Source organism: Marmota monax, unplaced genomic scaffold (genome assembly GCF_021218885.2).
Source record: "Marmota monax isolate L192 unplaced genomic scaffold, Marmota_monax_Labrador192_F-V1.1 WCK01_AAM20220418_F8-fsc00051, whole genome shotgun sequence".
Lineage (NCBI taxonomy): Eukaryota > Metazoa > Chordata > Mammalia > Rodentia > Sciuridae > Marmota > Marmota monax.
This window is the reverse complement of record NW_026695202.1, coordinates 16,102,356-16,116,612: the sequence shown is the minus strand read 5'-3', so window position 1 is coordinate 16,116,612 and position 14,257 is coordinate 16,102,356. Positions and strand designations below refer to the sequence as shown.

The window sequence follows — 14,257 nt, the reverse complement described above, 5'->3', positions numbered from 1 at the left end:
CAAAAAATGTACTTGATTTCCAAGTTTGATGAACCTCACAAACACGAGATGCTAGACTCACAGCAAGCACAGTGAACGCAGAGACACCCCTGGGCACCCGCTGCTGCAAGCCAGGAGAGGGACAGCCTCAGCCTCAGGAGCACAAGGACTTGAGCTGTGGCCGACTTAGAAACTATGGAGCCAGAAAACAGTGGGACAACACTTTTAAACTGCTGAGGGAACAAAACTATTAATCAGAAATTCTGCATCCAGAAAAATGTGATTCAGGGATGAAAACAAAGACATTTTCAGATAAAAGTAAGAGAATTCCTGACCCTCAGAAACGCTAAGGGGAATCTGCAGGCGGAGGGACAAGACATCAGAGGAACCCCAGGCATCGCCCTTGAAAGACACAATTGCCAAATTTATCTAAGAAAAATATAAACTTTGAACAATCTTAAATTGAATTTATTAGGAAAAAATAAATAAAAAAAGAACAGTGCTTCCCATAAAGCAAACTCCAGACTGACGGGGCTTCAGAAGTAAAGGCTGCCTGTGCTATGGGAAGAAATAGCTCAGTCCTACACTGACTCTTTCAGGAAGTAGAGGCAACACTTCCAATGAGCTTTATGAGGCTTTATCATCCTGACTACAAACCAGGCAAAGACCACTCAAGAAAAAGGAACCACGGACCCACATCCTCAAGATGATAGACACAAAAATCCTTAACAAAATATTAACAAATCAAACAATATAGAAAAGCAGCAGGAGCAAATAGGGCATATCTTCAGAATATATGGTGAGTTTAAAAAATGAATATGATTCACCGTATTGATGCAATAAAGAGAAAGCTATATGATAATCTCAACAGATAAAGGAAAAAGCATTTGACAAAATTCAACACCCCCTCCCTTCTTGGAAAAAACTCTCAGAAACCTAGAAATACAAGTCAAAACCTAATTAAGAGCTTCTTAACACACACATCTTACACCTGATGTCACACTCAGTGCTAGGGTGCGTGGCCAGCAACAAGGCCAGGGTACCTTCTCTCACTGCATCTTACCATGCATCTTACCATGGCCAGAAATAGAAGTAAAAGACACACGCATTAGGCAAGAAGTAAAAGTGTCCTTTATGCAGATGCCAACTCTGTCCAAAACCCCAGGGTCTGTTCAAACACCACTAGAACTAGCAGGTGACTGTTACAAGGTTGCAGGACGCAAAGTTAACAGGTGAAAGTCAATTGCACTTCTGTATCCTGACAATGAACAGTTACACATTCTATTAAAAATTATTTCACTTTTAAAACATCGGAAAACACCCAGGGATTTATTTAATGAAAGATGTGGAAGACCTATACAATAAAACCTTGACAAAAGGAAACTTTAAGAAGACCTAACTCAGTGGAAAGACACACCATGCCTGCGTTCTGGAAGATTTCATATCCTCAAGATATCAGGGTAAGTTCATCTCTAGAGTCTATGTAATTCCAATTAAAATGTTAATAGTCTTTGCACAAAGACTTTGAAAAGCTGATTTTAAATGTACATGAAAAGGTAAGAGAGCCAGACTACCAAAACAATTTGAAGAAGAACAACTTGATCTGAAGATTCACCATAAAGCTTCAGTTATCAACACAGTGTGAATTGTCATGTAGATCAATGGGATAGAACAGGGAGACCAGAAATAAAAAACACATTTATATGGTCAACTAGTTTTTGACCAAAATGCCAAGGTAATTCAAAGGGGAAATCAATGGGCTATCACTGCCCACTCATTAAGAAGGCTAAAGTTAAACATGAATAACAGGTGTCGCTAAGAATGAGGGCAACTGTAACTCTTCTTACACATTTGCTAGTGGGAATGCAAATTGACATGGTCACTTTGCAAAACAGCATGGCGATACCTTTAAAAGTTCAGCTATACTTACAACATGTGCCAGCATTCCCAGATATGCCTGCACAAACCTGGGTGCACGGATGTTCACAGGGACGCTATTCATCATAACCCCAAACCAGGAGCCACCAAATTCCATCAGGTGGTGAAATGGAAGGAAACAAAATATCAACACAGAGGACAATGGGGATGAATCTCAAAAACAGCATGCTCAGTGAAGGGTCTCAAACACAAAAGATGGTGAAATTTCATGGTATAAAAAGTATTTGATAAAATTCAACACAATTTATTTCATTGTATGAAATTATAGAGAAGGGAACACTTTAGTGACAGACAGCAGATCAGTATATTGCTTGGGATGGAGGAGGGGAGTGGAAGGGGGAACTGTCCTCTTTCCTGATGGTGATGGTGGTAACCAATCCTATACAATTACCAAAATTCACCAAGCCATGCATTTTGGAAAGGAGAATCTTATTATGTATTATTAAACAGGTGAGAATTTTCACCAACAAAAGAAGCATGGCTGGCCACAGAGGCTAACTGGTGGTCGACTTGCATTCCAGTTATAAGACCTAGAACACTGAACAAGGTACATGAAAAACGTGAAAAAATTTCCAGACATTGAATAGCATGCAGCCTGGGCCTGAAATCCCTGGGAAACAAAGAGACTGTGAGGTGGTCCTGATGGTCACCCAGCCCTCCTGCCCACGTGCATTCTCTCCCTCCCACACTGTAGCACAGGAAGCAGCTGCCAAGGAGTAAGGCAGACCCCGCGAATAAAGGAGGGAGGTCACAGATGGCCAAGCCAGGTGGCTGGGGTTTCCAGAGGTCCGAGCTCTGCAGAGAAGGAACTCCAGAGATCAGCTGGGAAGCCCGTCGTGTCTTGGACTAAATATGCAGACTGCAGGTGCCCCGAGAGGGAATTCGTGAAGCAAGACCTAGAGGCCGTGAGGGCACCAACCTGCAGCATCCCCAGGGCTCACACTTCAGCCCAGCCAGAGGGGGCGTATAAACAACATGGGTGGACCTCAAATATACTGGGAGAAGGGAAAGACATCAGACCAAGAAGACCACCTGTCGTGTGATCACGTTTCTATGAAATATTCAGAAAAGGCAAAAACTCTAGAGCTAGAAACGTAGATCTGAATTTGCCTGGGGTCAGAGGCAGGGTCAGGAATAGTCCACAAATGGTCTCGAAACAGACTGTAAAGGGATCACAAATGGAAGTACTGGGGGCAACGGGAGTGCTCTGGAGCTGGATTACGGTGACAACTGCACAACAGAATAAATTTACCCAAAGTCATGAAACTTAAAGAAAAAGGCTCCTGGCATGCTAATGGGCCCTGGTAGATATGGAGCCCCTGACCAGGACCTCAAATGACCATGTGCCTGGCACTGCCCATCATGGGCTGGACTGCATGAGGCCCTCCAGCAGCAACCGTGGTTCTTCCAAGATGGAAGAGATCCCGTGAGGTTTAGTGCTGGTGAGAGCAGGAGCCAGAGAGATGCTGGACAAGGCTGGCCTGGATTGCAACGATTCCTGTACCGTCCAGGAGGAGCCAGATGGCATGTGGTGAAGCACCCCAACAGACATGGTAAACACCTCGATTGACAGGGGGAGCAGGATCACCAAGTGTCTCCCCCTGATCGGAGGTAGAAACTCCCCTCTCTCAAAATCATTAGCCAATAGCTTTCAAGTCCACCTCCAGGACTGCCACATGCACCACTGGACAGCAGCAGCTTGAGGCGACCCTCTGGGATCCCCCTTGCAGACCTCTGCTTGATGTTTCTGTTCCTTTGTTCTAGCCCTCTGGTGTCTGTGGGTTCCATTCTTTGGTCCACAGAACCTACAACTTGCTGTGTCTCCCTGGAAACACCGACTATAAGTAGCACAAACCAGGGCCCCAAACTCATGTCACCCTCCACTGTTGCACTGGCACATGTTCTTAAGTTCTTGTCACCCATGGCAACGTGAGTGGGAATTCTGTGTGATCACAGGGAAAAGCGGAAAAGCAGGTTTGGGTCACGTGTGGGATGAGCTGGTTTATTGGTCTCTGGTGATGGACATAACAAATTATCCCGTTATGGTTGAAAATGGAATATCCCTCAAAATCTCATGTGTAAAAGGCCTGGTCCCCAATGTCACCATGTTCAGAGGCAGGGTTTTTAGGAGATGATTGGACCACAAGAACTGTAACCTCATCAGGGGATTCATCCATCTGATTGGTTGAATGCATTATTGGGAGACGGGTCTGAGCTAGAGGAAGTGGATTACCGCTGCATGCTCTGAAAGGATTCATCTTGTCTCTGTCCCCTTCCTCTGTGTCTCTCTGCTTCCAGCTGCTATGATCTGAGCTGCTTTTCTCGGACACACCCTTCCACCTCACCTCAGACGCAGAGTAATGGAGTTGGCCAACCATGGACTGAGACCTCTAAAACTGAGCCAAAATAAACTTTTCCTTCTCCAAGTTGTTAATGCACATATTTTGGTCACAGCAACAAAAAGCTGACTAGCACTTACCCCAAATGGAGTTGCCTAAAGCAACACAAATTTAATGTCTTACTGCTCTGGAGTTCAGAAGACTGAAATGGATCTCACTGGGCTAAAAGGGAGGCGAGGACAGGGCTGGCTCCTTCTGGAGATGCCAAGGAAGAGTCTGTTTCTGTCTCCCTGCCTGTTCCAGCGCAGAGCACCCACATCCCTCCACCTCTAGAGCCAGCAACACAGGGCGGAAGGGCTCCTCTGACAGTGCCATCCTCTGGCTTGGTCTCCATCACGACATCATCTGGTGTGAACACACCCCCCACCTCCCTCTTTCACATGAGGACCCCTGTGATTACACTGGACCCGCCCAGATAGTTCAGGACAATCTTCCATCTCAAAATTAGCAGGTGAGTGACCTCAACCCCCCTCATCATGTGATTTAACATACTTGTGAGGCCAAGGGTCAGGCAGGGGACCTCTCTGGGGGACATTATTCTGCCTACCACACTTGACAGGTGGATGCAGGTCAAAAGCGGGACAGGGCAGCCATCCCTTTTATGTGGAAGGAGAAGTGGCTCAGGATTGGGACACGCACACCCTTGGGCAGGTTGCTGTGTTCCTTGGAGCCTCCCTGTGCATGCGGGGTGCGTGCTTGGAGAGTGTGCCCTTGGTAGGGGAACTCAGAGCCAAGGGCGTCTGCACCGGCTCGCGCCCGTGTCCTCCTGTGAGCTAGAAGGCAGAGCCATCTGCTGGGGGAGAGGGTGCAGGTTTGGAAAAGGTGCTGGGGGAGGAGCCGAGGCGCGCGAGACGCAGCTGACCCTGGGTGCCGTGGCCTGTGGGCACCACGTCCTTGGTGTGGGCTTTCTTCCACTGGTATAGAGGTGGGAGGGGGAGGAGACAGGTGCTACAAAATCCCTGGCTTGGGTTTTTCCGGATGAGGAGGGCGGAAGGACAAGGGCCAAGCAGTTGAGGGCTCTGGCAGAGAATGGCTGAGAGATGTCCCCTGTGGTCAAGAGGCCTGGCGGTGGGGAGCCAGGGGCGCTGATGCCGTGGGAAAGTACAGGAGCCGGGATCAGGACAAGGTCAAGGGAGAGAGGGGCGGAGGCGTGAGAGGACTGGCAGCCTCGGAAGCTGTGGTCAGGGAGTGGGTTCACGGAGAGCAGTTGGAACTGTCCCGGTGATGACAGGGCCCAGGGCGTGGGCAGCCACAGTGCAGCGGAGGTGAAGGTCACCGGCCGGGGAGGTGTGGGAAGGGACGGGCAGATCTGGCAGCCCCCTGGAGCCTTGTGTGCAGGGTGTCTGGCTTCTGTCAGCCCGTGACTCACAGTTGTGCTTTTCGCCCGCACCTCCGCCCTCCACGTCTGCTGCTGTGTCCTCTTTTCTTGCTGGTGTGAGAACCATGGTCCTCCCCCACGAAGCCTCTGCCCAACGGAACGTCTGTTCCAAACCCTCCTCACTTTAAACCCCCCACCATTGCCCCCGCCCCCCTGTCGTCCACCTCCTCCTCCTCGTGGCTGGCACAGCGTCCATCATCCCCATGGGCCATATGGACCCTCACCAGTGATTGTGTCCATGGGTCCACATCCCCTCCTTCCTTCCTCCTTCCCTCTGTCTTTCTGTCTCTGTCTGTCTGTCTCCCTGCCCCCATTCTTCCTTTCACTGTCGCTCCAGTGCTGAGGGCCTGGCACAAGCTGGGCAAGCACCCACCACAACTGCCCCCAGCCGATGTCCACAGTGTTTATTTACAGAGTGAAAATCCTGCCTAGGTGGGCACCATAGCCCTGAGCAGAGTGCTGAGGAAGGGCTGCCCCGGAGGTGGGCCGCGGTGCAGAGGACAGAGGGTCGGGGAGCCCTCGGAGAGACACAAGTGGCACAGCTTTGTCGTCACCTGTATTGGGTTCTAGGCTTGGCTCTGCTGGCCATGGTGGGGGACCTCATGTCCTCTCAGCCTCAGTAAGTCAGGGAAAACAATACCCAACAGGGGCATTATAATTATCATGTAAATATTAGTTGAAATTAACCACGATTCATAGCTCAATGCCTGTTCTCACCCACAGGGACATGTCCCAAGACCCCTGCGGATGCCCAAAGTCACAGAAGTATGGGATCCCATATGTATCATGTCTTGTTCCTATACATACACACCTGTGATAAAGTCTAATTTAGAAACTGGGCCCAGTAAGAATATTGGGGCACAGTGGTGGCGCACACCTATAATCCAGCTATTCTGGAAGCTGAGGCAGGAAGATGGCAAGTTTGAGGCTAGCAATTTAGTGAGGCCCTGAGTCAAAATAAAATAAAAAGTGCTAGGGATGTCGCTCAATGGTAGAGCACTTGCCTAGCATGTGTGAGGCCCTAGTTCAATCCCTAGCAGTGAAAAAAAAAAAAAGTTAACAAAAACTAATAGTAAATCGGAACAATTATAACAATATGCTATAATAAAAGTTATGCAAATATGGTATTTTTCTCTCAAAACATGTGATGAGATAAAGGGAAGATGCAGGCATTGTAAACAGCCTTAGGCTACTCCGTAAAGGGCATTTGAACATAGCACTGCCATGTGGACAGTTGATCTGATGACTAAAAAGTCACTAAAGGACTAAGAGTGGGTAGCATATACAGTGTGGATACACTGGACAGAAAAATGATTCACTTCCCAGGCTGGACAGAGCAGACAGTGTGAGAGTTCACCACACTGCTCAGAGTGGCATGCAGTTTAAAACTATGAATTATTTATTTCTGGAATTTTCCATTTAGCATTTTCAGGCTGAAGTGTTAGTATTCCCATGTAGTATTTTCAGGGAACCGAAGCCTCAGAAAGCAAGATGGGGAGCGGGGGAAACAACCCTCCCTTGTGCTGGTTCCCTTCCAGTAAGCATGCCCACGGCGCCTTCCCACATGCACTGGCTATGTCAAGCTTTACTCCACCCTTGATTAGCTTCTGTTTCCTCATCTGTAAAATGGGCTGTTAGCATCTGCTTTACCCACTGCCCAGGGCTGTTGGGAGAACAAATATGGACATGGAGAACTGTTTCAAATGGGGGTGGTTTAATCTCAGGCAAGTTGACAAACACTGCCCCAGCTTCCGAACACAGTGCTCCTGCCATCATGGACCCCTGCGGTTGGGGCTGTGGAGAAAGCTCACTTCGTGTCACATTACTCACGCCACTCAGGCCTTCAGGTGGAGGTTTGTCCAGGAGACTTGTGGGTAAAAAGGGCTCTGGAGTCAGGAGGCTCATGTCCACACCCTGCTTCCAGCACTGGCCACCGGCTGCACCCAAAAGGTGGGTATGGATCATGGCTGGCATGAGCGCTCAGCAAAAGGGGGCGGTGGCCAGTGCTCAGCGTTGGCTCTCATCACACCTGACACCTTCCCCCACCTGCATGGCCATCTCTGTCATCTGCTTCCTCAGAATGGTCATGTCACACAACTTGATGGTGGGGGATGGAGACCCCCAAAGGTGGACACTCATCAGAATGACCTCTCCCCATTCCTCAGGTGTTTCTTCTGTTTCTATTATTTCTGTTTTTTTTTTTTTTTTTAAGAGAGAGAGAGAGAGAGAGAGAGAGAATTTTTAATATTTATTTTTTAGTTCTTGGCGGACACAACATCTTTGTTTGTATGTGGTGCTGAGGATCGAACCCGGGCCGCACGCATGCCAGGCGAGCGCGCTACCGCTTGAGCCACATCCCCAGCCCTGTTTTTGTTTTGTTTTCAATGCCACACACAACCCTACCAACACAGAACAAAAATGTGAAGTAATTGATGGTTTGGCCTTTTTCTTTCTTTTTTAAAATTTTTACTTAGGGTCCTGGGAGAGGAGGTGTTTGCACATGACCTGAGGCGTCAGGAAGCAAGACCAGGGGCTTAGAGCAGCTCTTATGATGTACCGGGCTGCAGGAATCCCTGGTTGACCTCTGCAGCCAGAGGGCTCTGCTCACACAGGTGTCTATTGTGTCCACCTCTAAGTCAGGACACACCCCTTGCTTTGCATCTGGGAGGCTTTCCACCCACTTTCTGTGGCCACCAAAGCTTCCATCACAATGCAAGTTGACAGGGCCAGTCTTGACACTTGCCTCCTTGCTTTCTAATGTTGGTATTAGCAGTACTCGGGATTGAACCCAGAGCTGCTCGACCACTGAGCCACATCCTCAGCTCTTTTCTGGTGTTTTAAATTTTGAGACAGGGTCTTGCTAAGTTGCCCAGGCTGAACTTGTGAATTTGTGATCCTCCTGCCTCAGCCTCGGAGTCGCTGGGCTCACAGGCATGTGCCGGGGCTGGGCTTGCTTTCTGACTTTTGTGTTTAGAGCTATTATTGGTTTTGAATGTTTCTTTGTCAGTTACCTATAATTTTAAAAAATAAAATCCCCTTCAAAGACGTCAGTGTAGGGAACAAACACGTGGGAAATAATCATCCCTCACCATCTAGAAGGTGAGACAAACCCAGGCAGGTGTGCCCAGCATGTCCTTATGGTGGGCAGGGAGAGATGGCACCATGGGCCAGACACAGGGGGCCGGGAGACCCCTGCGGCCGGTCCTGCTCCCTCTGGGCGCTCATGGTTGATCATTTCCACGAGTCCTAGGTGTTCCCAATGCGGGAGCCACAGCACTGTGCCGTGAACACCTTGGCAGTACACTGTGACAAAGGGGGAGGAAGCCGGAGACAATGTCTGTCTGAAAAAGCTACCGCTGGCTGTTGGGGTCCAGCAAGCCGCCACCCGAGGCCACAGGGTGCCACCTGGCGGCCGCCCCGGGAAGCGCTTCCGCAGACGAAGCGGCTCAGGCCGGCAGGCCCGGGGTGGGCGCGCGGCGCGGGTGGGGAGGCCCCGCAGGCAAGGGGGCAGGCTTGGTGGGGGGGAGCAGGCTTGGTGGGGGCAGGTTTAGGGGACAGGTGGGTCGGAGGACAGCCTTAAGGGTCAGGCTCAGGGGGCAAGCTGAATGGGGGCGGGCTGGGGGCAGGTTCAGGTGGGCAGGCTGGGGGTCTTACCGCCCAGGACTAAGTGCCGGGGAGCCTGGGCAGGGGCTCAGCTCCCCAAGTTCGCCCCAGGGTCCTCGGGGGAGCACTGTGCAAGGACGCTGGGTCCTGGCCTGGTCCAGGCATCCGCGGGGAGACCCTGGTGTCAATCCAGCAGCGGGAGAGGGTGCGGCAGTGGCCTGTGCTTCGGTCCTGGCCGCCCCCGACCCTCGCAGCAGGTCCGCGACATCCTACTTTGCAGGGGCACACGCTCAGAGAACTCGGAGGACCACCTGTGGGATGTGGGAGGAAGGCGCCCGTCTGCACGTGGGCCGCGCGCCACAGTCCTTCCAGGAGGGGCCGCGCCGCAGGTCACACCCGGTGTCACAGTGTTGCCCCGTCTGTGCTAGTTCCGCCTTCGAATGACCGTGGCTTTTCAAGTGGGGCCTGCGAACCGCCCTCGCCGTCCCGGAAAGCCCCGTCGGGTCAGCTGAGCGCCTGCCTCGGTTCTAGCCGACGCCCTGCCCCGCGGGGCAGCCAGGCAGGTCTGGGGACCTTTCCGCAGCACACCTGGAGGAGGGAGGCGGCCACCGCCACCTAGTGGTGAGAGGAAGCTGGGGACGTACGGCGCACACAACAAAGAGTCTCGTCTTGCTGCTCCGCCAGTGTTCAGGGACGTCTCCAGAGCCCCTGTTAGGCGACACCGCATTTATCCGTGTTTCTCTGGCCAAGCGGCACAGAACTCCAGACCGCATCTGACCACCTGCACATCAGGCTGTGGACGCTGGATGTCAGTCCCGCGCTCCGTGGCCGGAGTGTCCTGGGTCAGGGTTTATGCACACAATGAAATAAAAGCTGTGTATTGCCTAGAAAAACAGGTATCTACACACACACACACACACACACACACAACAGTAAAATGAATAGCTCCTATTGAGTGAAGTCAATTTTAAATGATTACTATATGTAAATTCTTTTAATCATTCCTCTTAACAAAGACAGAAGCCCTCCAGAGCACACAGAGAAACAAGATTCCTGTCGAGTCAAATAGGGAGGCCTGGGAAGCTTTGTCCTGTTGACATTCGAGATCATTTTTCAGGAGCTCAGGTTACTCCCTTGAAGATTTTTAGGAAGTTTCATGATATGGAGACATTGTTGAGACATTGGCTGCTTGACTTCTGCTAGGCAATCAGATGCAGAGATCAAATCCGGTCCTGCCCACTTAGACCGCTTAGAGGATTTCTGGTTATCTCCGGCAAAATGAGTTTGCAACTTTAACCCAGACTCCTAAGAGAAGTCAGACGGCTTTAGCTGCTTTTGTGTGTTTTTTTTACAAAGGGTCTCAGGAAGCCCGTCCGAAGGCGCAGCTTGCTCTTCAATATCTGACCCATGCCGCATTCAGAAATATCAGATGATTGAAGGAGCAAGAAAAACTGTTTTCCTTTTATAAACTCTAAGGAATGTTAGGAAATACATTTTCTTTTTTTTTTTTTTTTTTGCTGAGAATGGAACCCGGGGCCTTGTGCACGCTAAGCCGGAGGCCCCACTGAGCTACACCCCGAGATCCAATATGACCTCCTTCATCAGACCCTTAGATCTTTCCTTTAGAATGTGAAATTCTAAAAATCAATCATGGGCCACCCTCGCCCTGTCCTGAATTTTAAGTGTTTGCTTAAGATACGAAGACTTATCGAAATGAAGCGTGCGTAGCCATGCTGCCCAGGGGCCTGGGCACGTCTGCTCATTTGCAGTGAACACTTGGAGGGGTGTGTTCGCCTGTGGGCTCAGGCCTTGGGATAGCCTCCCATTTCTGTGTTAAGTGTTCATTCCTGGGGAAAGGAGTGTCTGGCAAATAGGAATATATTATAAATCACATTTTTAGTGAGAATGACAGAGCTCAGTAACCCTTGCCTTGGGGAACCTCTCCAATTTGTCAGTTAGAGCTCAGCCTCCTGACGTGCAACGAGCCCGTGCCTGTCCTGGAGGGCGGGTTCCCCGTGGAGAGGGCCTGTTTGGGAGCTGTTGACGACGCAGGGCACCGTGGGAACACGGACTGGAATGCGGAGACCCCGTGCAGAGGCCTGGTGTCATTTCCTCCGCTGACCACCTGCCTCTGAGTCACGCACACACCCAGGGACTTTCTCAGACCCCCATGGGCACGCGGATGAGCCTGAGAAAACACAGGTCTCCCATGCAGGGGGGTTTGCTGCTCAAAATCATAACCCTGCTTGGAATCTGTTCCTTTTATGAAGAGGACACTGGACTATCTTAAATAAAACCATAAGCCAAAGCAACAAGCATCTCAAGGGGAGGGGGTCACGGCACCTCCGCACACATGGGTCCTCAAGGCCTTCTGGGATGGGAGGAAGGGGTGACAGTTCTGAAATGTCTATAGCTTGAGAAGGCGCCAGGTCTGGGTTCACTGAAGGGCCTAGGAGTCACCCAGCGAATGGGGGACTCTATTCTTCCCAATGATGGACTTTGCAGAGCAGAGAGGGGCAGCCACAAGGCCCATACCACAAACTCCTGTGTTCCTGCGTTGTCCCAGTCAAGTGACCTCCACCCCTAAATATGGTGGCCCAGCCCCACCCAGCCTTGTCTTCCAGCACTGACCCTGGACCAAGGCCCTGCATCTGCAGACCACCTGCTCCAGAACTCCGCCCCAGCAGTGTTGGCGGAAGCTCTGAGCCCCACCCTGGCCCTTCCGGTTGGAGCCCTGGGGGACGGGCCTGAGGATCTGCACTTGGCCATTGCCGTCTCTCAGAGCAAGCAGTGGGGGTGGCCCAGTTGTGCCTTCCAGGCCTTTGCCTTGCCCAGGGATGGACAGGCCACATGGCTGACCCTGTTCTAGGGGACAGCATCCCACAGGAATCAGAATCCCCGGGCCATTGTCCCTTGTGCCTCCTGGTGGCCCTGGCACCTGGTGCTGCTCCAGCCTGTTCACTGCATGTGGCTGAGGGAGGCGCAGGACTGAGAGGGGTGAAGGCCACCAGAGGATGTCAGTTCCGGGTCCTGCCTGACTCTCTGAAACCCAGAATGCTGCCGGGGGCTGTCTCTGCCTCTCTAAGGGCGGGTGGGCGGCCCTCTGGTGGCTTCCCCCCCACCTATTTCAGTCCCGGAGAGTGCACACAAGTAAGTAGGCCCCATGTTCTCGTCTCCTCAGAGCTGTGTGGCTGCTACAAATGCAAAGTGCCCAGCTAGCCGCACAGGCCACCCACGGTCCCCCTTCTGGGGATTTCCTCGGAGACGCAGGATCAGATCTCGAGGTTTCTCCTCGCCCACCTGCCTGCCAGACCCGCAAGGGCCAGCTGCAGGGTAGGGAGCCTCCAGCTCTTTCCTGCCGCTGTCCTGCAGCCCTGACCTGACCCTCAGAGCCCCACACCTCAAAGGGTTTGCCCCGGGCTTCTTGGGCCTCCTTCCATTCTTTAAACCCACCTCAAAAGCCCCCTCTTTCAGGAAGCTCCCTGCCCCTTCTCCTGTGTCAGAGCTGACTGTCCAGTGGCTTCTGCTGTCACATCCCTCTGGCTTCACTGCCACACAGCCATGGTTTCACCCACCTCCCTTCATAGGAGCGCCTTCCTGAAGGGCTGAAATTAGTCAATCAACAAACACTCACTATGTTCCCCCCTGGTTGGCACTGCACTGCGTCCCACATCTCTGAGCAAGCTCCCCTGGAGGAGAGGGGTCCGGTGGAAATGATTTGTCCTGCTGGGCCTACATGAAGAGGTGGACCAGACGAGACCAGAGGCCTTGTCTAGGGTTCTGTGGGGCTTGGAAGGTGCCAGATCTGGAGTGGACAGAAGGTGAATGAGTTGCCGCCACACTGTAGTCTCTCCACCACTCTCTGCTTCCGTCGCTATTAATACCAGCGGTGCACCCAAAACCAAGGTGGTGCTCTCAGCAGCCCTTCAAGGTAGGTTCTGTGAATGCGTGGAGGAGGAAACCAGGCACAGAGAGGTTGAGCAGGTGTTAGAGGTCACACAGCTCCGGGTGTTTCCATCACTAGAAAGCTCTCGGTCCTCAGTGCTACTCCAGGCTTGTCATCAGAGGAGGGGGCCACTTGCAGTGATCACGGACACACTTCAGAGCTGAGGGAGGGAGGTGGTGGTGAGAAGGGAGGGCTCTGTGAAGGTGGCCTGGATGCATGAGGAGGGCCTGACGGCAAGGGAAGGCCTGTTGGGATGCCCCCCTCTCACTAACTGCTGACCTCTGTCGTGTCCCCCCAGGGCTGGTGGTGGCCAGAGGAGAAAGTGCTGACTCACTGGGGCAGCCCGGAGCATAGGAAGCTGAACGCCCCCCTGTCGCAGCAGCAACCCCCGCTGGGCGTCACCTTGCCCACGCTGGGCTCTTGCCCCTCTGTACACACGCCAGCTGTACCCAACGGCACCTGCAACTGGCGCTGGTCACCACCTCCTCCTCGCCCTGCCCTGCAGCGCGAGACCTGACCCTGGGAAGGCTGTGGGCCTGGCTTCCCTCCCCTCAGCCCCGTCGGTCAAGTGCAGGGAGCTTTGCGTTTACGTCAAACTCTCCTTAATGCACTTTCCATTCTCGACAAAAACCACAGCCATCAATTAAAAAACAAAAACCAAAAACCGCGAAGCGCACTTGTGCCTCGCTTACCATTTTCTTTGATCCATTAAAATCCGGGAGGGAGCCCTTCATGGTCTCTGGAGTGTGAGCCCAGGAGGGAATGATTATCCACAAAGTGGTCGTCCAAGTGTTTACCTGGCGATGAAAGAGCACTTTTGAGGACTTGGAAGAAAGAAGGAATACGTCTGTCTCTCCAGATGCCATCAGTGAGAATATCAATGAATTAATGATTTACCCGAGGCTTAGGTGTCTGTTTGCTCTGCCATCCACAAGCAGACAGCGTTTCCTTAGCAACCCTGACTTCAGACCGGCTGCAGCTCTCTGGGAACCAAAGGGCAGCTCTCAAGGCCCA

At 51.9% G+C, this 14,257-nt stretch overlaps 1 long non-coding RNA gene across 1 annotated transcript; it reads right to left on the bottom strand.

Annotated features, from left to right (window-relative positions):
- Positions 1–7,921: 7,921 nt before the first annotated feature.
- Positions 7,922–14,257, bottom strand: LOC124083150 (uncharacterized). Its single transcript, XR_006848653.2, has 2 exons — positions 13,936–14,257; positions 7,922–13,403 (listed from the first exon to the last, which is right to left on the bottom strand). It is a non-coding gene; the product is annotated as an uncharacterized LOC124083150 (long non-coding RNA).